Source organism: Micromesistius poutassou (genome assembly GCF_964030765.1).
Source record: "Micromesistius poutassou genome assembly, chromosome: 5".
In the NCBI taxonomy this organism is placed as follows: domain Eukaryota; kingdom Metazoa; phylum Chordata; class Actinopteri; order Gadiformes; family Gadidae; genus Micromesistius; species Micromesistius poutassou.
This window is the reverse complement of record NC_140275.1, coordinates 3,969,850-3,992,137: the sequence shown is the minus strand read 5'-3', so window position 1 is coordinate 3,992,137 and position 22,288 is coordinate 3,969,850. Positions and strand designations below refer to the sequence as shown.

Here is a 22,288-nt window from a genome sequence, read left to right as displayed (position 1 = left end):
ACCACTACTTGCAAAATAGGTCGAGTTCTCTGGTACATATTGCAAATGCCACGGCAGAGATAGATATTTGTGTTAATTCTGAATCACAAGGAAAACACTTCTTAAATTACCACTAGTGATGACGTCGTTCCAATCGATGGCTTCCAATGATCACGCTGTACCGAGGTAAGACTGTACTTTCAGGGATCATTTCTATAGTTCTTGTCTTGAGAAATGTTCTTCCAAAGTGTTTGGTCTCGCAAACCACGATGAAGAGACATGATGTTCCTTCTAAAGCAGGAAGTCTGCAGTGAATAATGACCACGGTCATGTGTTCACTGTTGTTGATGACTTGTCTGTGTTTCTTTGTGGATCATAGAAGGAGGGAATATGGTCAGAGTGGCTGAGACTTTTTGACTTTAAAAGATAAGAACTCATACTGCGAGCACTTTCACCTGATGTGCTTCACTGAAGCTTAGGGTTAATGAATGCTGCTAAAGGCAATCCATTGATCTGTCGGGTGAAAAATCGAGTAGATTGAAGGAGCCGTTTCCAGCCTGTTACTACATGGGACAATTCCTCTTTTAAACGGAGGAGACCGTTCCACCTTCACGGAAAGTTGTCCTTTCGGGGTTCAGTTGAGGAAATGTTGGGGTTTCATTCATTTTCCAGTATTCGGCAACGTCAAAATGTAGCACAAGTGTAAGATGGAAGCTTCTCAGATATGACCAAAACTGCCGAACTTTGTTCCTGGTCAGCGTCGCTTCTGGCTGAACGCATTCCAATTTAGTACAGGCTTAAATCAGGAAAACATTCCGGAGGACGAGGCCGTCGACCAAAGGTTAACAAAAGTGTCATTCACAGCCTACAGGGTTTTTGGCCCTCTAACAAGTAATTTATGTCATATTGAAGATGGGACAAGGAAACACATTTGCCTTCAGGTAATTCAAAAAGTATAGACCAGAGAATGGTACTGCACAGGGCTCCGTGGCGCAATGGATAGCGCGTTGGACTTCTAGTGAACAGCAGAAGAAGGCATTCAAAGGTTGTGGGTTCGAGTCCCACTGGAGTCGTGGTTGAACCCGAGATGTGCGTTGAGACTTTTTCAAACCCTAACTGTGCCACATTAAAGCAAAGTCCATGGACTAAGTTTTTTAAGGGAACTTGGACCTGGGCCATGGAAGAAATATTGCGTCCCTGCCAAACCCAAACTTAGAACTGCAAAACAGAGGAGTGGCGTGGAATTCAAATTCAGAGTCTAAAGTTAAGGTGGCGTCACAAAGAAGGTGAAAACACAGGACCACTACTTGCAAAATAGGTCGAGTTCTCTGGTACATATTGCAAATGCCACGGCAGAGATAGATATTTGTGTTAATTCTGAATCACAAGGAAAACACTTCTTAAATTACCACTAGTGATGACGTCGTTCCAATCGATGGCTTCCAATGATCACGCTGTACCGAGGTAAGACTGTACTTTCAGGGATCATTTCTATAGTTCTTGTCTTGAGAAATGTTCTTCCAAAGTGTTTGGTCTCGCAAACCACGATGAAGAGACATGATGTTCCTTCTAAAGCAGGAAGTCTGCAGTGAATAATGACCACGGTCATGTGTTCACTGTTGTTGATGACTTGTCTGTGTTTCTTTGTGGATCATAGAAGGAGGGAATATGGTCAGAGTGGCTGAGACTTTTTGACTTTAAAAGATAAGAACTCATACTGCGAGCACTTTCACCTGACGTGCTTCACTGAAGCTTAGGGTTAATGAATGCTGCTAAAGGCAATCCATTGATCTGTCGGGTGAAAAATCGAGTAGATTGAAGGAGCCGTTTCCAGCCTGTTACTACATGGGACAATTCCTCTTTTAAACGGAGGAGACCGTTCCACCTTCACGGAAAGTTGTCCTTTCGGGGTTCAGTTGAGGAAATGTTGGGGTTTCATTCATTTTCCAGTATTCGGCAACGTCAAAATGTAGCACAAGTGTAAGATGGAAGCTTCTCAGATATGACCAAAACTGCCGAACTTTGTTCCTGGTCAGCGTCGCTTCTGGCTGAACGCATTCCAATTTAGTACAGGCTTAAATCAGGAAAACATTCCGGAGGACGAGGCCGTCGACCAAAGGTTAACAAAAGTGTCATTCACAGCCTACAGGGTTTTTGGCCCTCTAACAAGTAATTTATGTCATATTGAAGATGGGACAAGGAAACACATTTGCCTTCAGGTAATTCAAAAAGTATAGACCAGAGAATGGTACTGAACAGGGCTCCGTGGCGCAATGGATAGCGCGTTGGACTTCTAGTGAACAGCAGAAGAAGGCATTCAAAGGTTGTGGGTTCGAGTCCTACTGGAGTCGTGGTTGAACCCGAGATGTGCGTTGAGACTTTTTCAAACCCTAACTGTGCCACATTAAAGCAAAGTCAATGGACTAAGTTTTTTAAGGGAACTTGGACCTGGGCCATGGAAGAAATATTGCGTCCCTGCCAAACCCAAACTTAGAACTGCAAAACAGAGGAGTGGCGTGGAATTCAAATTCAGAGTCTAAAGTTAAGGTGGCGTCACAAAGAAGGTGAAAACACAGGACCACTACTTGCAAAATAGGTCGAGTTCTCTGGTACATATTGCAAATGCCACGGCAGAGATAGATATTTGTGTTAATTCTGAATCACAAGGAAAACACTTCTTAAATTACCACTAGTGATGACGTCGTTCCAATCGATGGCTTCCAATGATCACGCTGTACCGAGGTAAGACTGTACTTTCAGGGATCATTTCTATAGTTCTTGTCTTGAGAAATGTTGTTCCAAAGTGTTTGGTCTCGCAAACCACGATGAAGAGACATGATGTTCCTTCTAAAGCAGGAAGTCTGCAGTGAATAATGACCACGGTCATGTGTTCACTGTTGTTGATGACTTGTCTGTGTTTCTTTGTGGAACATAGAAGGAGGGAATATGGTCAGAGTGGCTGAGACTTTTTGACTTTAAAAGATAAGAACTCATACTGCGAGCACTTTCACCTGACGTGCTTCACTGAAGCTTAGGGTTAATGAATGCTGCTAAAGGCAATCCATTGATCTGTCGGGTGAAAAATCGAGTAGATTGAAGGAGCCGTTTCCAGCCTGTTACTACATGGGACAATTCCTCTTTTAAACGGAGGAGACCGTTCCACCTTCACGGAAAGTTGTCCTTTCGGGGTTCAGTTGAGGAAATGTTGGGGTTTCATTCATTTTCCAGTATTCGGCAACGTCAAAATGTAGCACAAGTGTAAGATGGAAGCTTCTCAGATATGACCAAAACTGCCGAACTTTGTTCCTGGTCAGCGTCGCTTCTGGCTGAACGCATTCCAATTTAGTACAGGCTTAAATCAGGAAAACATTCCGGAGGACGAGGCCGTCGACCAAAGGTTAACAAAAGTGTCATTCACAGCCTACAGGGTTTTTGGCCCTCTAACAAGTAATTTATGTCATATTGAAGATGGGACAAGGAAACACATTTGCCTTCAGGTAATTCAAAAAGTATAGACCAGAGAATGGTACTGCACAGGGCTCCGTGGCGCAATGGATAGCGCGTTGGACTTCTAGTGAACAGCAGAAGAAGGCATTCAAAGGTTGTGGGTTCGAGTCCCACTGGAGTCGTGGTTGAACCCGAGATGTGCGTTGAGACTTTTTCAAACCCTAACTGTGCCACATTAAAGCAAAGTCCATGGACTAAGTTTTTTAAGGGAACTTGGACCTGGGCCATGGAAGAAATATTGCGTCCCTGCCAAACCCAAACTTAGAACTGCAAAACAGAGGAGTGGCGTGGAATTCAAATTCAGAGTCTAAAGTTAAGGTGGCGTCACAAAGAAGGTGAAAACACAGGACCACTACTTGCAAAATAGGTCGAGTTCTCTGGTACATATTGCAAATGCCACGGCAGAGATAGATATTTGTGTTAATTCTGAATCACAAGGAAAACACTTCTTAAATTACCACTAGTGATGACGTCGTTCCAATCGATGGCTTCCAATGATCACGCTGTACCGAGGTAAGACTGTACTTTCAGGGATCATTTCTATAGTTCTTGTCTTGAGAAATGTTCTTCCAAAGTGTTTGGTCTCGCAAACCACGATGAAGAGACATGATGTTCCTTCTAAAGCAGGAAGTCTGCAGTGAGTAATGACCACGGTCATGTGTTCACTGTTGTTGATGACTTGTCTGTGTTTCTTTGTGGAACATAGAAGGATGGAATATGGTCAGAGTGGCTGAGACTTTTTGACTTTAAAAGATAAGAACTCATACTGCGAGCACTTTCACCTGACGTGCTTCACTGAAGCTTAGGGTTAATGAATGCTGCTAAAGGCAATCCATTGAACTGTCGGGTGAAAAATCGAGTAGATTGAAGGAGCCGTTTCCAGCCTGTTACTACATGGGACAATTCCTCTTTTAAACGGAGGAGACCGTTCCACCTTCACGGAAAGTTGTCCTTTCGGGGTTCAGTTGAGGAAATGTTGGGGTTTCATTCATTTTCCAGTATTCGGCAACGTCAAAATGTAGCACAAGTGTAAGATGTGCTAACCCTAACTGTGCCACATTAAAGCAAAGTCCATGGACTAAGTTTTTTAAGGGAACTTGGACCTGGGCCATGGAAGAAATATTGCACCCCTGCCAAACCCAAACTTAGAACTGCAAAACAGAGGAGTGGCGTGGAATTCAAATTCAGAGTCTAAAGTTAAGGTGGCGTCACAAAGAAGGTGAAAACACAGGACCACTACTTGCAAAATAGGTCGAGTTCTCTGGTACATATTGCAAATGCCACGGCAGAGATAGATATTTGTGTTAATTCTGAATCACAAGGAAAACACTTCTTAAATTACCACTAGCGATGACGTCGTTCCAATCGATGGCTTCCAATGATCACGCTGTACCGAGGTAAGACTGTACTTTCAGGGATCATTTCTATAGTTCTTGTCTTGAGAAATGTTCTTCCAAAGTGTTTGGTCTCGCAAACCACGATGAAGAGACATGATGTTCCTTCTAAAGCAGGAAGTCTGCAGTGAAAAATGACCACGGTCATCTGTTCACTGTTGTTGATGACTTGTCTGTGTTTCTTTGTGGAACATAGAAGGATGGAATATGGTCAGAGTGGCTGAGACTTTTTGACTTTAAAAGATAAGAACTCATACTGCGAGCACTTTCACCTGACGTGCTTCACTGAAGCTTAGGGTTAATGAATGCTGCTAAAGGCAATCCATTGATCTGTCGGGTGAAAAATCGAGTACATTGAAGGAGCCGTTTCCAGCCTGTTACTGCATGGGACAATTCCTCTTTTAAACGGAGGAGACCGTTCCACCTTCACGGAAAGTTGTCCTTTCGGGGTTCAGTTGAGGAAATGTTGGGGTTTCATTCATTTTCCAGTATTCGGCAACGTCAAAATGTAGCACAAGTGTAAGATGTGCTAACCCTAACTGTGCCACATTAAAGCAAAGTCCATGGACTAAGTTTTTTAAGGGAACTTGGACCTGGGCCATGGAAGAAATATTGCGTCCCTGCCAAACCCAAACTTAGAACTGCAAAACAGAGGAGTGGCGTGGAATTCAAATTCAGAGTCTAAAGTTAAGGTGGCGTCACAAAGAAGGTGAAAACACAGGACCACTACTTGCAAAATAGGTCGAGTTCTCTGGTACATATTGCAAATGCCACGGCAGAGATAGATATTTGTGTTAATTCTGAATCACAAGGAAAACACTTCTTAAATTACCACTAGTGATGACGTCGTTCCAATCGATGGCTTCCAATGATCACGCTGTACCGAGGTAAGACTGTACTTTCAGGGATCATTTCTATAGTTCTTGTCTTGAGAAATGTTCTTCCAAAGTGTTTGGTCTCGCAAACCACGATGAAGAGACATGATGTTCCTTCTAAAGCAGGAAGTCTGCAGTGAATAATGACCACGGTCATGTGTTCACTGTTGTTGATGACTTGTCTGTGTTTCTTTGTGGAACATAGAAGGAGGGAATATGGTCAGAGTGGCTGAGACTTTTTGACTTTAAAAGATAAGAACTCATACTGCGAGCACTTTCACCTGACGTGCTTCACTGAAGCTTAGGGTTAATGAATGCTGCTAAAGGCAATCCATTGATCTGTCGGGTGAAAAATCGAGTACATTGAAGGAGCCGTTTCCAGCCTGTTACTACATGGGACAATTCCTCTTTTAAACGGAGGAGACCGTTCCACCTTCACGGAAAGTTGTCCTTTCGGGGTTCAGTTGAGGAAATGTTGGGGTTTCATTCATTTTCCAGTATTCGGCAACGTCAAAATGTAGCACAAGTGTAAGATGGAAGCTTCTCAGATATGACCAAAACTGCCGAACTTTGTTCCTGGTCAGCGTCGCTACTGGCTGAACGCATTCCAATTTAGTACAGGCTTAAATCAGGAAAACATTCCGGAGGACGAGGCCGTCGACCAAAGGTTAACAAAAGTGTCATTCACAGCCTACAGGGTTTTTGGCCCTCTAACAAGTAATTTATGTCATATTGAAGATGGGACAAGGAAACACATTTGCCTTCAGGTAATTCAAAAGGTATAGACCAGAGAATGGCACTGCACAGGGCTCCGTGGCGCAATGGATAGCGCGTTGGAATTCTAGTGAACAGCAGAAGAAGGCATTCAATGGTTGTGGGTTCGAGTCCCACTGGAGTCGTGGTTGAACCCGAGATGTGCGTTGAGACTTTTTCAAACCCTAACTGTGCCACATTGAAGCAAAGTCCATGGACTAAGTTTTTTAAGGGAACTTGGACCTGGGCCATGGAAGAAATATTGCGTCCCTGCCAAACCCAAACTTAGAACTGCAAAACAGAGGAGTGGCGTGGAATTCAAATTCAGAGTCTAAAGTTAAGGTGGCGTCACAAAGAAGGTGAAAACACAGGACCACTACTTGCAAAATAGGTCGAGTTCTCTGGTACATATTGCAAATGCCACGGCAGAGATAGATATTTGTGTTAATTCTGAATCACAAGGAAAACACTTCTTAAATTACCACTAGTGATGACGTCGTTCCAATCGATGGCTTCCAATGATCACGCTGTACCGAGGTAAGACTGTACTTTCAGGGATCATTTCTATAGTTCTTGTCTTGAGAAATGTTGTTCCAAAGTGTTTGGTCTCGCAAACCACGATGAAGAGACATGATGTTCCTTCTAAAGCAGGAAGTCTGCAGTGAATAATGACCACGGTCATGTGTTCACTGTTGTTGATGACTTGTCTGTGTTTCTTTGTGGAACATAGAAGGAGGGAATATGGTCAGAGTGGCTGAGACTTTTTGACTTTAAAAGATAAGAACTCATACTGCGAGCACTTTCACCTGACGTGCTTCACTGAAGCTTAGGGTTAATGAATGCTGCTAAAGGCAATCCATTGATCTGTCGGGTGAAAAATCGAGTACATTGAAGGAGCCGTTTCCAGCCTGTTACTACATGGGACAATTCCTCTTTTAAACGGAGGAGACCGTTCCACCTTCACGGAAAGTTGTCCTTTCGGGGTTCAGTTGAGGAAATGTTGGGGTTTCATTCATTTTCCAGTATTCGGCAACGTCAAAATGTAGCACAAGTGTAAGATGGAAGCTTCTCAGATATGACCAAAACTGCCGAACTTTGTTCCTGGTCAGCGTCGCTTCTGGCTGAACGCATTCCAATTTAGTACAGGCTTAAATCAGGAAAACATTCCGGAGGACGAGGCCGTCGACCAAAGGTTAACAAAAGTGTCATTCACAGCCTACAGGGTTTTTGGCCCTCTAACAAGTAATTTATGTCATATTGAAGATGGGACAAGGAAACACATTTGCCTTAAGGTAATTCAAAAGGTATAGACCAGAGAATGGCACTGCACAGGGCTCCGTGGCGCAATGGATAGCGCGTTGGAATTCTAGTGAACAGCAGAAGAAGGCATTCAATGGTTGTGGGTTCGAGTCCCACTGGAGTCGTGGTTGAACCCGAGATGTGCGTTGAGACTTTTTCAAACCCTAACTGTGCCACATTGAAGCAAAGTCCATGGACTAAGTTTTTTAAGGGAACTTGGACCTGGGCCATGGAAGAAATATTGCGTCCCTGCCAAACCCAAACTTAGAACTGCAAAACAGAGGAGTGGCGTGGAATTCAAATTCAGAGTCTAAAGTTAAGGTGGCGTCACAAAGAAGGTGAAAACACAGGACCACTACTTGCAAAATAGGTCGAGTTCTCTGGTACATATTGCAAATGCCACGGCAGAGATAGATATTTGTGTTAATTCTGAATCACAAGGAAAACACTTCTTAAATTACCACTAGTGATGACGTCGTTCCAATCGATGGCTTCCAATGATCACGCTGTACCGAGGTAAGACTGTACTTTCAGGGATCATTTCTATAGTTCTTGTCTTGAGAAATGTTGTTCCAAAGTGTTTGGTCTCGCAAACCACGATGAAGAGAAATGATATTCCTTCTAAAGCAGGAAGTCTGCAGTGAATAATGACCACGGTCATGTGTGCACTGTTGTTGATGACTTGTCTGTGTTTCTTTGTGGAACATAGAAGGAGGGAATATGGTCAGAGTGGCTGAGACTTTTTGACTTTAAAAGATAAGAACTCATACTGCGAGCACTTTCACCTGACGTGCTTCACTGAAGCTTAGGGTTAATGAATGCTGCTAAAGGCAATCCATTGATCTGTCGGGTGAAAAATCGAGTACATTGAAGGAGCCGTTTCCAGCCTGTTACTACATGGGACAATTCCTCTTTTAAACGGAGGAGACCGTTCCACCTTCACGGAAAGTTGTCCTTTCGGGGTTCAGTTGAGGAAATGTTGGGGTTTCATTCATTTTCCAGTATTCGGCAACGTCAAAATGTAGCACAAGTGTAAGATGGAAGCTTCTCAGATATGACCAAAACTGCCGAACTTTGTTCCTGGTCAGCGTCGCTTCTGGCTGAACGCATTCCAATTTAGTACAGGCTTAAATCAGGAAAACATTCCGGAGGACGAGGCCGTCGACCAAAGGTTAACAAAAGTGTCATTCACAGCCTACAGGGTTTTTGGCCCTCTAACAAGTAATTTATGTCATATTGAAGATGGGACAAGGAAACACATTTGCCTTCAGGTAATTCAAAAAGTATAGACCAGAGAATGGCACTGCACAGGGCTCCGTGGCGCAATGGATAGCGCGTTGGAATTCTAGTGAACAGCAGAAGAAGGCATTCAATGGTTGTGGGTTCGAGTCCCACTGGAGTCGTGGTTGAACCCGAGATGTGCGTTGAGACTTTTTCAAACCCTAACTGTGCCACATTGAAGCAAAGTCCATGGACTAAGTTTTTTAAGGGAACTTGGACCTGGGCCATGGAAGAAATATTGCGTCCCTGCCAAACCCAAACTTAGAACTGCAAAACAGAGGAGTGGCGTGGAATTCAAATTCAGAGTCTAAAGTTAAGGTGGCGTCACAAAGAAGGTGAAAACACAGGACCACTACTTGCAAAATAGGTCGAGTTCTCTGGTACATATTGCAAATGCCACGGCAGAGATAGATATTTGTGTTAATTCTGAATCACAAGGAAAACACTTCTTAAATTACCACTAGTGATGACGTCGTTCCAATCGATGGCTTCCAATGATCACGCTGTACCGAGGTAAGACTGTACTTTCAGGGATCATTTCTATAGTTCTTGTCTTGAGAAATGTTGTTCCAAAGTGTTTGGTCTCGCAAACCACGATGAAGAGACATGATGTTCCTTCTAAAGCAGGAAGTCTGCAGTGAATAATGACCACGGTCATGTGTTCACTGTTGTTGATGACTTGTCTGTGTTTCTTTGTGGAACATAGAAGGAGGGAATATGGTCAGAGTGGCTGAGACTTTTTGACTTTAAAAGATAAGAACTCATACTGCGAGCACTTTCACCTGACGTGCTTCACTGAAGCTTAGGGTTAATGAATGCTGCTAAAGGCAATCCATTGATCTGTCGGGTGAAAAATCGAGTACATTGAAGGAGCCGTTTCCAGCCTGTTACTACATGGGACAATTCCTCTTTTAAACGGAGGAGACCGTTCCACCTTCACGGAAAGTTGTCCTTTCGGGGTTCAGTTGAGGAAATGTTGGGGTTTCATTCATTTTCCAGTATTCGGCAACGTCAAAATGTAGCACAAGTGTAAGATGGAAGCTTCTCAGATATGACCAAAACTGCCGAACTTTGTTCCTGGTCAGCGTCGCTTCTGGCTGAACGCATTCCAATTTAGTACAGGCTTAAATCAGGAAAACATTCCAGAGGACGAGGCCGTCGACCAAAGGTTAACAAAAGTGTCATTCACAGCCTACAGGGTTTTTGGCCCTCTAACAAGTAATTTATGTCATATTGAAGATGGGACAAGGAAACACATTTGCCTTCAGGTAATTCAAAAAGTATAGACCAGAGAATAGCACTGCACAGGGCTCCGTGGCGCAATGGATAGCGCGTTGGACTTCTAGTGAACAGCAGAAGAAGGCATTCAAAGGTTGTGGGTTCGAGTCCCACTGGAGTCGTGGTTGAACCCGAGATGTGCGTTGAGACTTTTTCAAACCCTAACTGTGCCACATTGAAGCAAAGTCCATGGACTAAGTTTTTTAAGGGAACTTGGACCTGGGCCATGGAAGAAATATTGCGTCCCTGCCAAACCCAAACTTAGAACTGCAAAACAGAGGAGTGGCGTGGAATTCAAATTCAGAGTCTAAAGTTAAGGTGGCGTCACAAAGAAGGTGAAAACACAGGACCACTACTTGCAAAATAGGTCGAGTTCTCTGGTACATATTGCAAATGCCACGGCAGAGATAGATATTTGTGTTAATTCTGAATCACAAGGAAAACACTTCTTAAATTACCACTAGTGATGACGTCGTTCCAATCGATGGCTTCCAATGATCACGCTGTACCGAGGTAAGACTGTACTTTCCGGGATCATTTCTATAGTTCTTGTCTTGAGAAATGTTGTTCCAAAGTGTTTGGTCTCGCAAACCACGATGAAGAGACATGATGTTCCTTCTAAAGCAGGAAGTCTGCAGTGAATAATGACCACGGTCATGTGTTCACTGTTGTTGATGACTTGTCTGTGTTTCTTTGTGGAACATAGAAGGAGGGAATATGGTCAGAGTGGCTGAGACTTTTTGACTTTAAAAGATAAGAACTCATACTGCGAGCACTTTCACCTGACGTGCTTCACTGAAGCTTAGGGTTAATGAATGCTGCTAAAGGCAATCCATTGATCTGTCGGGTGAAAAATCGAGTACATTGAAGGAGCCGTTTCCAGCCTGTTACTACATGGGACAATTCCTCTTTTAAACGGAGGAGACCGTTCCACCTTCACGGAAAGTTGTCCTTTCGGGGTTCAGTTGAGGAAATGTTGGGGTTTCATTCATTTTCCAGTATTCGGCAACGTCAAAATGTAGCACAAGTGTAAGATGGAAGCTTCTCAGATATGACCAAAACTGCCGAACTTTGTTCCTGGTCAGCGTCGCTTCTGGCTGAACGCATTCCAATTTAGTACAGGCTTAAATCAGGAAAACATTCCGGAGGACGAGGCCGTCGACCAAAGGTTAACAAAAGTGTCATTCACAGCCTACAGGGTTTTTGGCCCTCTAACAAGTAATTTATGTCATATTGAAGATGGGACAAGGAAACACATTTGCCTTCAGGTAATTCAAAAAGTATAGACCAGAGAATGGCACTGCACAGGGCTCCGTGGCGCAATGGATAGCGCGTTGGAATTCTAGTGAACAGCAGAAGAAGGCATTCAATGGTTGTGGGTTCGAGTCCCACTGGAGTCGTGGTTGAACCCGAGATGTGCGTTGAGACTTTTTCAAACCCTAACTGTGCCACATTGAAGCAAAGTCCATGGACTAAGTTTTTTAAGGGAACTTGGACCTGGGCCATGGAAGAAATATTGCGTCCCTGCCAAACCCAAACTTAGAACTGCAAAACAGAGGAGTGGCGTGGAATTCAAATTCAGAGTCTAAAGTTAAGGTGGCGTCACAAAGAAGGTGAAAACACAGGACCACTACTTGCAAAATAGGTCGAGTTCTCTGGTACATATTGCAAATGCCACGGCAGAGATAGATATTTGTGTTAATTCTGAATCACAAGGAAAACACTTCTTAAATTACCACTAGTGATGACGTCGTTCCAATCGATGGCTTCCAATGATCACGCTGTACCGAGGTAAGACTGTACTTTCCGGGATCATTTCTATAGTTCTTGTCTTGAGAAATGTTGTTCCAAAGTGTTTGGTCTCGCAAACCACGATGAAGAGACATGATGTTCCTTCTAAAGCAGGAAGTCTGCAGTGAATAATGACCACGGTCATGTGTTCACTGTTGTTGATGACTTGTCTGTGTTTCTTTGTGGAACATAGAAGGAGGGAATATGGTCAGAGTGGCTGAGACTTTTTGACTTTAAAAGATAAGAACTCATACTGCGAGCACTTTCACCTGACGTGCTTCACTGAAGCTTAGGGTTAATGAATGCTGCTAAAGGCAATCCATTGATCTGTCGGGTGAAAAATCGAGTACATTGAAGGAGCCGTTTCCAGCCTGTTACTACATGGGACAATTCCTCTTTTAAACGGAGGAGACCGTTCCACCTTCACGGAAAGTTGTCCTTTCGGGGTTCAGTTGAGGAAATGTTGGGGTTTCATTCATTTTCCAGTATTCGGCAACGTCAAAATGTAGCACAAGTGTAAGATGGAAGCTTCTCAGATATGACCAAAACTGCCGAACTTTGTTCCTGGTCAGCGTCGCTTCTGGCTGAACGCATTCCAATTTAGTACAGGCTTAAATCAGGAAAACATTCCGGAGGACGAGGCCGTCGACCAAAGGTTAACAAAAGTGTCATTCACAGCCTACAGGGTTTTTGGCCCTCTAACAAGTAATTTATGTCATATTGAAGATGGGACAAGGAAACACATTTGCCTTCAGGTAATTCAAAAAGTATAGACCAGAGAATGGCACTGCACAGGGCTCCGTGGCGCAATGGATAGCGCGTTGGACTTCTAGTGAACAGCAGAAGAAGGCATTCAAAGGTTGTGGGTTCGAGTCCCACTGGAGTCGTGGTTGAACCCGAGATGTGCGTTGAGACTTTTTCAAACCCTAACTGTGCCACATTGAAGCAAAGTCCATGGACTAAGTTTTTTAAGGGAACTTGGACCTGGGCCATGGAAGAAATATTGCGTCCCTGCCAAACCCAAACTTAGAACTGCAAAACAGAGGAGTGGCGTGGAATTCAAATTCAGAGTCTAAAGTTAAGGTGGCGTCACAAAGAAGGTGAAAACACAGGACCACTACTTGCAAAATAGGTCGAGTTCTCTGGTACATATTGCAAATGCCACGGCAGAGATAGATATTTGTGTTAATTCTGAATCACAAGGAAAACACTTCTTAAATTACCACTAGTGATGACGTCGTTCCAATCGATGGCTTCCAATGATCACGCTGTACCGAGGTAAGACTGTACTTTCCGGGATCATTTCTATAGTTCTTGTCTTGAGAAATGTTGTTCCAAAGTGTTTGGTCTCGCAAACCACGATGAAGAGACATGATGTTCCTTCTAAAGCAGGAAGTCTGCAGTGAATAATGACCACGGTCATGTGTTCACTGTTGTTGATGACTTGTCTGTGTTTCTTTGTGGAACATAGAAGGAGGGAATATGGTCAGAGTGGCTGAGACTTTTTGACTTTAAAAGATAAGAACTCATACTGCGAGCACTTTCACCTGACGTGCTTCACTGAAGCTTAGGGTTAATGAATGCTGCTAAAGGCAATCCATTGATCTGTCGGGTGAAAAATCGAGTACATTGAAGGAGCCGTTTCCAGCCTGTTACTACATGGGACAATTCCTCTTTTAAACGGAGGAGACCGTTCCACCTTCACGGAAAGTTGTCCTTTCGGGGTTCAGTTGAGGAAATGTTGGGGTTTCATTCATTTTCCAGTATTCGGCAACGTCAAAATGTAGCACAAGTGTAAGATGGAAGCTTCTCAGATATGACCAAAACTGCCGAACTTTGTTCCTGGTCAGCGTCGCTTCTGGCTGAACGCATTCCAATTTAGTACAGGCTTAAATCAGGAAAACATTCCGGAGGACGAGGCCGTCGACCAAAGGTTAACAAAAGTGTCATTCACAGCCTACAGGGTTTTTGGCCCTCTAACAAGTAATTTATGTCATATTGAAGATGGGACAAGGAAACACATTTGCCTTCAGGTAATTCAAAAAGTATAGACCAGAGAATGGCACTGCACAGGGCTCCGTGGCGCAATGGATAGCGCGTTGGAATTCTAGTGAACAGCAGAAGAAGGCATTCAATGGTTGTGGGTTCGAGTCCCACTGGAGTCGTGGTTGAACCCGAGATGTGCGTTGAGACTTTTTCAAACCCTAACTGTGCCACATTGAAGCAAAGTCCATGGACTAAGTTTTTTAAGGGAACTTGGACCTGGGCCATGGAAGAAATATTGCGTCCCTGCCAAACCCAAACTTAGAACTGCAAAACAGAGGAGTGGCGTGGAATTCAAATTCAGAGTCTAAAGTTAAGGTGGCGTCACAAAGAAGGTGAAAACACAGGACCACTACTTGCAAAATAGGTCGAGTTCTCTGGTACATATTGCAAATGCCACGGCAGAGATAGATATTTGTGTTAATTCTGAATCACAAGGAAAACACTTCTTAAATTACCACTAGTGATGACGTCGTTCCAATCGATGGCTTCCAATGATCACGCTGTACCGAGGTAAGACTGTACTTTCCGGGATCATTTCTATAGTTCTTGTCTTGAGAAATGTTGTTCCAAAGTGTTTGGTCTCGCAAACCACGATGAAGAGACATGATGTTCCTTCTAAAGCAGGAAGTCTGCAGTGAATAATGACCACGGTCATGTGTTCACTGTTGTTGATGACTTGTCTGTGTTTCTTTGTGGAACATAGAAGGAGGGAATATGGTCAGAGTGGCTGAGACTTTTTGACTTTAAAAGATAAGAACTCATACTGCGAGCACTTTCACCTGACGTGCTTCACTGAAGCTTAGGGTTAATGAATGCTGCTAAAGGCAATCCATTGATCTGTCGGGTGAAAAATCGAGTACATTGAAGGAGCCGTTTCCAGCCTGTTACTACATGGGACAATTCCTCTTTTAAACGGAGGAGACCGTTCCACCTTCACGGAAAGTTGTCCTTTCGGGGTTCAGTTGAGGAAATGTTGGGGTTTCATTCATTTTCCAGTATTCGGCAACGTCAAAATGTAGCACAAGTGTAAGATGGAAGCTTCTCAGATATGACCAAAACTGCCGAACTTTGTTCCTGGTCAGCGTCGCTTCTGGCTGAACGCATTCCAATTTAGTACAGGCTTAAATCAGGAAAACATTCCGGAGGACGAGGCCGTCGACCAAAGGTTAACAAAAGTGTCATTCACAGCCTACAGGGTTTTTGGCCCTCTAACAAGTAATTTATGTCATATTGAAGATGGGACAAGGAAACACATTTGCCTTCAGGTAATTCAAAAAGTATAGACCAGAGAATGGCACTGCACAGGGCTCCGTGGCGCAATGGATAGCGCGTTGGACTTCTAGTGAACAGCAGAAGAAGGCATTCAAAGGTTGTGGGTTCGAGTCCCACTGGAGTCGTGGTTGAACCCGAGATGTGCGTTGAGACTTTTTCAAACCCTAACTGTGCCACATTGAAGCAAAGTCCATGGACTAAGTTTTTTAAGGGAACTTGGACCTGGGCCATGGAAGAAATATTGCGTCCCTGCCAAACCCAAACTTAGAACTGCAAAACAGAGGAGTGGCGTGGAATTCAAATTCAGAGTCTAAAGTTAAGGTGGCGTCACAAAGAAGGTGAAAACACAGGACCACTACTTGCAAAATAGGTCGAGTTCTCTGGTACATATTGCAAATGCCACGGCAGAGATAGATATTTGTGTTAATTCTGAATCACAAGGAAAACACTTCTTAAATTACCACTAGTGATGACGTCGTTCCAATCGATGGCTTCCAATGATCACGCTGTACCGAGGTAAGACTGTACTTTCCGGGATCATTTCTATAGTTCTTGTCTTGAGAAATGTTGTTCCAAAGTGTTTGGTCTCGCAAACCACGATGAAGAGACATGATGTTCCTTCTAAAGCAGGAAGTCTGCAGTGAATAATGACCACGGTCATGTGTTCACTGTTGTTGATGACTTGTCTGTGTTTCTTTGTGGAACATAGAAGGAGGGAATATGGTCAGAGTGGCTGAGACTTTTTGACTTTAAAAGATAAGAACTCATACTGCGAGCACTTTCACCTGACGTGCTTCACTGAAGCTTAGGGTTAATGAATGCTGCTAAAGGCAATCCATTGATCTGTCGGGTGAAAAATCGAGTACATTGAAGGAGCCGTTTCCAGCCTGTTACTACATGGGACAATTCCTCTTTTAAACGGAGGAGACCGTTCCACCTTCACGGAAAGTTGTCCTTTCGGGGTTCAGTTGAGGAAATGTTGGGGTTTCATTCATTTTCCAGTATTCGGCAACGTCAAAATGTAGCACAAGTGTAAGATGGAAGCTTCTCAGATATGACCAAAACTGCCGAACTTTGTTCCTGGTCAGCGTCGCTTCTGGCTGAACGCATTCCAATTTAGTACAGGCTTAAATCAGGAAAACATTCCGGAGGACGAGGCCGTCGACCAAAGGTTAACAAAAGTGTCATTCACAGCCTACAGGGTTTTTGGCCCTCTAACAAGTAATTTATGTCATATTGAAGATGGGACAAGGAAACACATTTGCCTTCAGGTAATTCAAAAAGTATAGACCAGAGAATGGCACTGCACAGGGCTCCGTGGCGCAATGGATAGCGCGTTGGACTTCTAGTGAACAGCAGAAGAAGGCATTCAAAGGTTGTGGGTTCGAGTCCCACTGGAGTCGTGGTTGAACCCGAGATGTGCGTTGAGACTTTTTCAAACCCTAACTGTGCCACATTGAAGCAAAGTCCATGGACTAAGTTTTTTAAGGGAACTTGGACCTGGGCCATGGAAGAAATATTGCGTCCCTGCCAAACCCAAACTTAGAACTGCAAAACAGAGGAGTGGCGTGGAATTCAAATTCAGAGTCTAAAGTTAAGGTGGCGTCACAAAGAAGGTGAAAACACAGGACCACTACTTGCAAAATAGGTCGAGTTCTCTGGTACATATTGCAAATGCCACGGCAGAGATAGATATTTGTGTTAATTCTGAATCACAAGGAAAACACTTCTTAAATTACCACTAGTGATGACGTCGTTCCAATCGATGGCTTCCAATGATCACGCTGTACCGAGGTAAGACTGTACTTTCAGGGATCATTTCTATAGTTCTTGTCTTGAGAAATGTTGTTCCAAAGTGTTTGGTCTCGCAAACCACGATGAAGAGAAATGATGTTCCTTCTAAAGCAGGAAGTCTGCAGTGAATAATGACCACGGTCATGTGTTCACTGTTGTTGATGACTTGTCTGTGTTTCTTTGTGGAACATAGAAGGAGGGAATATGGTCAGAGTGGCTGAGACTTTTTGACTTTAAAAGATAAGAACTCATACTGCGAGCACTTTCACCTGACGTGCTTCACTGAAGCTTAGGGTTAATGAATGCTGCTAAAGGCAATCCATTGATCTGTCGGGTGAAAAATCGAGTACATTGAAGGAGCCGTTTCCAGCCTGTTACTACATGGGACAATTCCTCTTTTAAACGGAGGAGACCGTTCCACCTTCACGGAAAGTTGTCCTTTCGGGGTTCAGTTGAGGAAATGTTGGGGTTTCATTCATTTTCCAGTATTCGGCAACGTCAAAATGTAGCACAAGTGTAAGATGGAAGCTTCTCAGATATGACCAAAACTGCCGAACTTTGTTCCTGGTCAGCGTCGCTTCTGGCTGAACGCATTCCAATTTAGTACAGGCTTAAATCAGGAAAACATTCCGGAGGACGAGGCCGTCGACCAAAGGTTAACAAAAGTGTCATTCACAGCCTACAGGGTTTTTGGCCCTCTAACAAGTAATTTATGTCATATTGAAGATGGGACAAGGAAACACATTTGCCTTCAGGTAATTCAAAAAGTATAGACCAGAGAATAGCACTGCACAGGGCTCCGTGGCGCAATGGATAGCGCGTTGGACTTCTAGTGAACAGCAGAAGAAGGCATTCAAAGGTTGTGGGTTCGAGTCCCACTGGAGTCGTGGTTGAACCCGAGATGTGCGTTGAGACTTTTTCAAACCCTAACTGTGCCACATTGAAGCAAAGTCCATGGACTAAGTTTTTTAAGGGAACTTGGACCTGGGCCATGGAAGAAATATTGCGTCCCTGCCAAACCCAAACTTAGAACTGCAAAACAGAGGAGTGGCGTGGAATTCAAATTCAGAGTCTAAAGTTAAGGTGGCGTCACAAAGAAGGTGAAAACACAGGACCACTACTTGCAAAATAGGTCGAGTTCTCTGGTACATATTGCAAATGCCACGGCAGAGATAGATATTTGTGTTAATTCTGAATCACAAGGAAAACACTTCTTAAATTACCACTAGTGATGACGTCGTTCCAATCGATGGCTTCCAATGATCACGCTGTACCGAGGTAAGACTGTACTTTCAGGGATCATTTCTATAGTTCTTGTCTTGAGAAATGTTGTTCCAAAGTGTTTGGTCTCGCAAACCACGATGAAGAGACATGATGTTCCTTCTAAAGCAGGAAGTCTGCAGTGAATAATGACCACGGTCATGTGTTCACTGTTGTTGATGACTTGTCTGTGTTTCTTTGTGGAACATAGAAGGAGGGAATATGGTCAGAGTGGCTGAGACTTTTTGACTTTAAAAGATAAGAACTCATACTGCGAGCACTTTCACCTGACGTGCTTCACTGAAGCTTAGGGTTAATGAATGCTGCTAAAGGCAATCCATTGATCTGTCGGGTGAAAAATCGAGTACATTGAAGGAGCCGTTTCCAGCCTGTTACTACATGGGACAATTCCTCTTTTAAACGGAGGAGACCGTTCCACCTTCACGGAAAGTTGTCCTTTCGGGGTTCAGTTGAGGAAATGTTGGGGTTTCATTCATTTTCCAGTATTCGGCAACGTCAAAATGTAGCACAAGTGTAAGATGGAAGCTTCTCAGATATGACCAAAACTGCCGAACTTTGTTCCTGGTCAGCGTCGCTTCTGGCTGAACGCATTCCAATTTAGTACAGGCTTAAATCAGGAAAACATTCCGGAGGACGAGGCCGTCGACCAAAGGTTAACAAAAGTGTCATTCACAGCCTACAGGGTTTTTGGCCCTCTAACAAGTAATTTATGTCATATTGAAGATGGGACAAGGAAACACATTTGCCTTCAGGTAATTCAAAAAGTATAGACCAGAGAATGGCACTGCACAGGGCTCCGTGGCGCAATGGATAGCGCGTTGGAATTCTAGTGAACAGCAGAAGAAGGCATTCAATGGTTGTGGGTTCGAGTCCCACTGGAGTCGTGGTTGAACCCGAGATGTGCGTTGAGACTTTTTCAAACCCTAACTGTGCCACATTGAAGCAAAGTCCATGGACTAAGTTTTTTAAGGGAACTTGGACCTGGGCCATGGAAGAAATATTGCGTCCCTGCCAAACCCAAACTTAGAACTGCAAAACAGAGGAGTGGCGTGGAATTCAAATTCAGAGTCTAAAGTTAAGGTGGCGTCACAAAGAAGGTGAAAACACAGGACCACTACTTGCAAAATAGGTCGAGTTCTCTGGTACATATTGCAAATGCCACGGCAGAGATAGATATTTGTGTTAATTCTGAATCACAAGGAAAACACTTCTTAAATTACCACTAGTGATGACGTCGTTCCAATCGATGGCTTCCAATGATCACGCTGTACCGAGGTAAGACTGTACTTTCAGGGATCATTTCTATAGTTCTTGTCTTGAGAAATGTTGTTCCAAAGTGTTTGGTCTCGCAAACCACGATGAAGAGAAATGATGTTCCTTCTAAAGCAGGAAGTCTGCAGTGAATAATGACCACGGTCATGTGTTCACTGTTGTTGATGACTTGTCTGTGTTTCTTTGTGGAACATAGAAGGAGGGAATATGGTCAGAGTGGCTGAGACTTTTTGACTTTAAAAGATAAGAACTCATACTGCGAGCACTTTCACCTGACGTGCTTCACTGAAGCTTAGGGTTAATGAATGCTGCTAAAGGCAATCCATTGATCTGTCGGGTGAAAAATCGAGTACATTGAAGGAGCCGTTTCCAGCCTGTTACTACATGGGACAATTCCTCTTTTAAACGGAGGAGACCGTTCCACCTTCACGGAAAGTTGTCCTTTCGGGGTTCAGTTGAGGAAATGTTGGGGTTTCATTCATTTTCCAGTATTCGGCAACGTCAAAATGTAGCACAAGTGTAAGATGGAAGCTTCTCAGATATGACCAAAACTGCCGAACTTTGTTCCTGGTCAGCGTCGCTTCTGGCTGAACGCATTCCAATTTAGTACAGGCTTAAATCAGGAAAACATTCCGGAGGACGAGGCCGTCGACCAAAGGTTAACAAAAGTGTCATTCACAGCCTACAGGGTTTTTGGCCCTCTAACAAGTAATTTATGTCATATTGAAGATGGGACAAGGAAACACATTTGCCTTCAGGTAATTCAAAAAGTATAGACCAGAGAATGGCACTGCACAGGGCTCCGTGGCGCAATGGATAGCGCGTTGGAATTCTAGTGAACAGCAGAAGAAGGCATTCAATGGTTGTGGGTTCGAGTCCCACTGGAGTCGTGGTTGAACCCGAGATGTGCGTTGAGACTTTTTCAAACCCTAACTGTGCCACATTGAAGCAAAGTCCATGGACTAAGTTTTTTAAGGGAACTTGGACCTGGGCCATGGAAGAAATATTGCGTCCCTGCCAAACCCAAACTTAGAACTGCAAAACAGAGGAGTGGCGTGGAATTCAAATTCAGAGTCTAAAGTTAAGGTGGCGTCACAAAGAAGGTGAAAACACAGGACCACTACTTGCAAAATAGGTCGAGTTCTCTGGTACATATTGCAAATGCCACGGCAGAGATAGATATTTGTGTTAATTCTGAATCACAAGGAAAACACTTCTTAAATTACCACTAGTGATGACGTCGTTCCAATCGATGGCTTCCAATGATCACGCTGTACCGAGGTAAGACTGTACTTTCCGGGATCATTTCTATAGTTCTTGTCTTGAGAAATGTTGTTCCAAAGTGTTTGGTCTCGCAAACCACGATGAAGAGACATGATGTTCCTTCTAAAGCAGGAAGTCTGCAGTGAATAATGACCACGGTCATGTGTTCACTGTTGTTGATGACTTGTCTGTGTTTCTTTGTGGAACATAGAAGGAGGGAATATGGTCAGAGTGGCTGAGACTTTTTGACTTTAAAAGATAAGAACTCATACTGCGAGCACTTTCACCTGACGTGCTTCACTGAAGCTTAGGGTTAATGAATGCTGCTAAAGGCAATCCATTGATCTGTCGGGTGAAAAATCGAGTACATTGAAGGAGCCGTTTCCAGCCTGTTACTACATGGGACAATTCCTCTTTTAAACGGAGGAGACCGTTCCACCTTCACGGAAAGTTGTCCTTTCGGGGTTCAGTTGAGGAAATGTTGGGGTTTCATTCATTTTCCAGTATTCGGCAACGTCAAAATGTAGCACAAGTGTAAGATGGAAGCTTCTCAGATATGACCAAAACTGCCGAACTTTGTTCCTGGTCAGCGTCGCTTCTGGCTGAACGCATTCCAATTTAGTACAGGCTTAAATCAGGAAAACATTCCGGAGGACGAGGCCGTCGACCAAAGGTTAACAAAAGTGTCATTCACAGCCTACAGGGTTTTTGGCCCTCTAACAAGTAATTTATGTCATATTGAAGATGGGACAAGGAAACACATTTGCCTTCAGGTAATTCAAAAAGTATAGACCAGAGAATGGCACTGCACAGGGCTCCGTGGCGCAATGGATAGCGCGTTGGAATTCTAGTGAACAGCAGAAGAAGGCATTCAATGGTTGTGGGTTCGAGTCCCACTGGAGTCGTGGTTGAACCCGAGATGTGCGTTGAGACTTTTTCAAACCCTAACTGTGCCACATTGAAGCAAAGTCCATGGACTAAGTTTTTTAAGGGAACTTGGACCTGGGCCATGGAAGAAATATTGCGTCCCTGCCAAACCCAAACTTAGAACTGCAAAACAGAGGAGTGGCGTGGAATTCAAATTCAGAGTCTAAAGTTAAGGTGGCGTCACAAAGAAGGTGAAAACACAGGACCACTACTTGCAAAATAGGTCGAGTTCTCTGGTACATATTGCAAATGCCACGGCAGAGATAGATATTTGTG

General features: G+C 43.8%; 34 non-coding genes across 34 annotated transcripts; all 34 read left to right on the top strand.

Annotated features, from left to right (window-relative positions):
- The first annotated feature begins 167 nt into the window (after positions 1 to 167).
- On the top strand, positions 168 to 383 carry LOC311344161 (small nucleolar RNA U3). The gene has a single exon (XR_014633627.1). It is a non-coding gene; the product is annotated as a small nucleolar RNA U3 (small nucleolar RNA).
- Positions 384 to 960: 577 nt separating this feature from the next.
- Positions 961 to 1,052, top strand: AC3HAE_014254 (transfer RNA arginine (anticodon UCU)). The gene is given in 2 exon segments: positions 961 to 997; positions 1,017 to 1,052. It is a non-coding gene; the product is annotated as a tRNA-Arg (tRNA).
- A 393-nt stretch (positions 1,053 to 1,445) lies between these two features.
- Positions 1,446 to 1,661, top strand: LOC311344160 (small nucleolar RNA U3). Its single transcript, XR_014633626.1, has one exon. It is a non-coding gene; the product is annotated as a small nucleolar RNA U3 (small nucleolar RNA).
- Positions 1,662 to 2,238: 577 nt separating this feature from the next.
- AC3HAE_014253 (transfer RNA arginine (anticodon UCU)) lies at positions 2,239 to 2,330 on the top strand. Its single transcript is given in 2 exon segments — positions 2,239 to 2,275; positions 2,295 to 2,330. It is a non-coding gene; the product is annotated as a tRNA-Arg (tRNA).
- Positions 2,331 to 2,723: 393 nt separating this feature from the next.
- Positions 2,724 to 2,939, top strand: LOC311344139 (small nucleolar RNA U3). The gene has a single exon (XR_014633607.1). It is a non-coding gene; the product is annotated as a small nucleolar RNA U3 (small nucleolar RNA).
- Positions 2,940 to 3,516: 577 nt separating this feature from the next.
- Positions 3,517 to 3,608, top strand: AC3HAE_014251 (transfer RNA arginine (anticodon UCU)). The gene is given in 2 exon segments: positions 3,517 to 3,553; positions 3,573 to 3,608. It is a non-coding gene; the product is annotated as a tRNA-Arg (tRNA).
- A 393-nt stretch (positions 3,609 to 4,001) lies between these two features.
- On the top strand, positions 4,002 to 4,217 carry LOC311344041 (small nucleolar RNA U3). Its single transcript, XR_014633517.1, has one exon. It is a non-coding gene; the product is annotated as a small nucleolar RNA U3 (small nucleolar RNA).
- Positions 4,218 to 4,885: 668 nt separating this feature from the next.
- On the top strand, positions 4,886 to 5,101 carry LOC311344076 (small nucleolar RNA U3). The gene has a single exon (XR_014633549.1). It is a non-coding gene; the product is annotated as a small nucleolar RNA U3 (small nucleolar RNA).
- Positions 5,102 to 5,769: 668 nt separating this feature from the next.
- Positions 5,770 to 5,985, top strand: LOC311344032 (small nucleolar RNA U3). Its single transcript, XR_014633508.1, has one exon. It is a non-coding gene; the product is annotated as a small nucleolar RNA U3 (small nucleolar RNA).
- Positions 5,986 to 6,562: 577 nt separating this feature from the next.
- On the top strand, positions 6,563 to 6,654 carry AC3HAE_014250 (transfer RNA arginine (anticodon UCU)). The gene is given in 2 exon segments: positions 6,563 to 6,599; positions 6,619 to 6,654. It is a non-coding gene; the product is annotated as a tRNA-Arg (tRNA).
- Positions 6,655 to 7,047: 393 nt separating this feature from the next.
- LOC311344138 (small nucleolar RNA U3) lies at positions 7,048 to 7,263 on the top strand. Its single transcript, XR_014633606.1, has one exon. It is a non-coding gene; the product is annotated as a small nucleolar RNA U3 (small nucleolar RNA).
- A 577-nt stretch (positions 7,264 to 7,840) lies between these two features.
- AC3HAE_014249 (transfer RNA arginine (anticodon UCU)) lies at positions 7,841 to 7,932 on the top strand. Its single transcript is given in 2 exon segments — positions 7,841 to 7,877; positions 7,897 to 7,932. It is a non-coding gene; the product is annotated as a tRNA-Arg (tRNA).
- Positions 7,933 to 8,325: 393 nt separating this feature from the next.
- Positions 8,326 to 8,541, top strand: LOC311344159 (small nucleolar RNA U3). Its single transcript, XR_014633625.1, has one exon. It is a non-coding gene; the product is annotated as a small nucleolar RNA U3 (small nucleolar RNA).
- A 577-nt stretch (positions 8,542 to 9,118) lies between these two features.
- Positions 9,119 to 9,210, top strand: AC3HAE_014248 (transfer RNA arginine (anticodon UCU)). The gene is given in 2 exon segments: positions 9,119 to 9,155; positions 9,175 to 9,210. It is a non-coding gene; the product is annotated as a tRNA-Arg (tRNA).
- A 393-nt stretch (positions 9,211 to 9,603) lies between these two features.
- On the top strand, positions 9,604 to 9,819 carry LOC311344137 (small nucleolar RNA U3). Its single transcript, XR_014633605.1, has one exon. It is a non-coding gene; the product is annotated as a small nucleolar RNA U3 (small nucleolar RNA).
- Positions 9,820 to 10,396: 577 nt separating this feature from the next.
- AC3HAE_014247 (transfer RNA arginine (anticodon UCU)) lies at positions 10,397 to 10,488 on the top strand. Its single transcript is given in 2 exon segments — positions 10,397 to 10,433; positions 10,453 to 10,488. It is a non-coding gene; the product is annotated as a tRNA-Arg (tRNA).
- A 393-nt stretch (positions 10,489 to 10,881) lies between these two features.
- On the top strand, positions 10,882 to 11,097 carry LOC311344157 (small nucleolar RNA U3). The gene has a single exon (XR_014633623.1). It is a non-coding gene; the product is annotated as a small nucleolar RNA U3 (small nucleolar RNA).
- A 577-nt stretch (positions 11,098 to 11,674) lies between these two features.
- AC3HAE_014245 (transfer RNA arginine (anticodon UCU)) lies at positions 11,675 to 11,766 on the top strand. Its single transcript is given in 2 exon segments — positions 11,675 to 11,711; positions 11,731 to 11,766. It is a non-coding gene; the product is annotated as a tRNA-Arg (tRNA).
- A 393-nt stretch (positions 11,767 to 12,159) lies between these two features.
- LOC311344155 (small nucleolar RNA U3) lies at positions 12,160 to 12,375 on the top strand. The gene has a single exon (XR_014633621.1). It is a non-coding gene; the product is annotated as a small nucleolar RNA U3 (small nucleolar RNA).
- A 577-nt stretch (positions 12,376 to 12,952) lies between these two features.
- AC3HAE_014244 (transfer RNA arginine (anticodon UCU)) lies at positions 12,953 to 13,044 on the top strand. The gene is given in 2 exon segments: positions 12,953 to 12,989; positions 13,009 to 13,044. It is a non-coding gene; the product is annotated as a tRNA-Arg (tRNA).
- A 393-nt stretch (positions 13,045 to 13,437) lies between these two features.
- LOC311344154 (small nucleolar RNA U3) lies at positions 13,438 to 13,653 on the top strand. The gene has a single exon (XR_014633620.1). It is a non-coding gene; the product is annotated as a small nucleolar RNA U3 (small nucleolar RNA).
- A 577-nt stretch (positions 13,654 to 14,230) lies between these two features.
- AC3HAE_014243 (transfer RNA arginine (anticodon UCU)) lies at positions 14,231 to 14,322 on the top strand. The gene is given in 2 exon segments: positions 14,231 to 14,267; positions 14,287 to 14,322. It is a non-coding gene; the product is annotated as a tRNA-Arg (tRNA).
- Positions 14,323 to 14,715: 393 nt separating this feature from the next.
- Positions 14,716 to 14,931, top strand: LOC311344153 (small nucleolar RNA U3). Its single transcript, XR_014633619.1, has one exon. It is a non-coding gene; the product is annotated as a small nucleolar RNA U3 (small nucleolar RNA).
- A 577-nt stretch (positions 14,932 to 15,508) lies between these two features.
- AC3HAE_014242 (transfer RNA arginine (anticodon UCU)) lies at positions 15,509 to 15,600 on the top strand. The gene is given in 2 exon segments: positions 15,509 to 15,545; positions 15,565 to 15,600. It is a non-coding gene; the product is annotated as a tRNA-Arg (tRNA).
- A 393-nt stretch (positions 15,601 to 15,993) lies between these two features.
- Positions 15,994 to 16,209, top strand: LOC311344151 (small nucleolar RNA U3). The gene has a single exon (XR_014633618.1). It is a non-coding gene; the product is annotated as a small nucleolar RNA U3 (small nucleolar RNA).
- A 577-nt stretch (positions 16,210 to 16,786) lies between these two features.
- AC3HAE_014240 (transfer RNA arginine (anticodon UCU)) lies at positions 16,787 to 16,878 on the top strand. The gene is given in 2 exon segments: positions 16,787 to 16,823; positions 16,843 to 16,878. It is a non-coding gene; the product is annotated as a tRNA-Arg (tRNA).
- Positions 16,879 to 17,271: 393 nt separating this feature from the next.
- LOC311344104 (small nucleolar RNA U3) lies at positions 17,272 to 17,487 on the top strand. The gene has a single exon (XR_014633575.1). It is a non-coding gene; the product is annotated as a small nucleolar RNA U3 (small nucleolar RNA).
- Positions 17,488 to 18,064: 577 nt separating this feature from the next.
- Positions 18,065 to 18,156, top strand: AC3HAE_014239 (transfer RNA arginine (anticodon UCU)). Its single transcript is given in 2 exon segments — positions 18,065 to 18,101; positions 18,121 to 18,156. It is a non-coding gene; the product is annotated as a tRNA-Arg (tRNA).
- A 393-nt stretch (positions 18,157 to 18,549) lies between these two features.
- Positions 18,550 to 18,765, top strand: LOC311344136 (small nucleolar RNA U3). Its single transcript, XR_014633604.1, has one exon. It is a non-coding gene; the product is annotated as a small nucleolar RNA U3 (small nucleolar RNA).
- A 577-nt stretch (positions 18,766 to 19,342) lies between these two features.
- On the top strand, positions 19,343 to 19,434 carry AC3HAE_014238 (transfer RNA arginine (anticodon UCU)). The gene is given in 2 exon segments: positions 19,343 to 19,379; positions 19,399 to 19,434. It is a non-coding gene; the product is annotated as a tRNA-Arg (tRNA).
- A 393-nt stretch (positions 19,435 to 19,827) lies between these two features.
- Positions 19,828 to 20,043, top strand: LOC311344092 (small nucleolar RNA U3). Its single transcript, XR_014633564.1, has one exon. It is a non-coding gene; the product is annotated as a small nucleolar RNA U3 (small nucleolar RNA).
- A 577-nt stretch (positions 20,044 to 20,620) lies between these two features.
- On the top strand, positions 20,621 to 20,712 carry AC3HAE_014237 (transfer RNA arginine (anticodon UCU)). The gene is given in 2 exon segments: positions 20,621 to 20,657; positions 20,677 to 20,712. It is a non-coding gene; the product is annotated as a tRNA-Arg (tRNA).
- Positions 20,713 to 21,105: 393 nt separating this feature from the next.
- Positions 21,106 to 21,321, top strand: LOC311344150 (small nucleolar RNA U3). The gene has a single exon (XR_014633617.1). It is a non-coding gene; the product is annotated as a small nucleolar RNA U3 (small nucleolar RNA).
- Positions 21,322 to 21,898: 577 nt separating this feature from the next.
- On the top strand, positions 21,899 to 21,990 carry AC3HAE_014236 (transfer RNA arginine (anticodon UCU)). Its single transcript is given in 2 exon segments — positions 21,899 to 21,935; positions 21,955 to 21,990. It is a non-coding gene; the product is annotated as a tRNA-Arg (tRNA).
- The last annotated feature ends 298 nt before the right edge of the window (positions 21,991 to 22,288 follow it).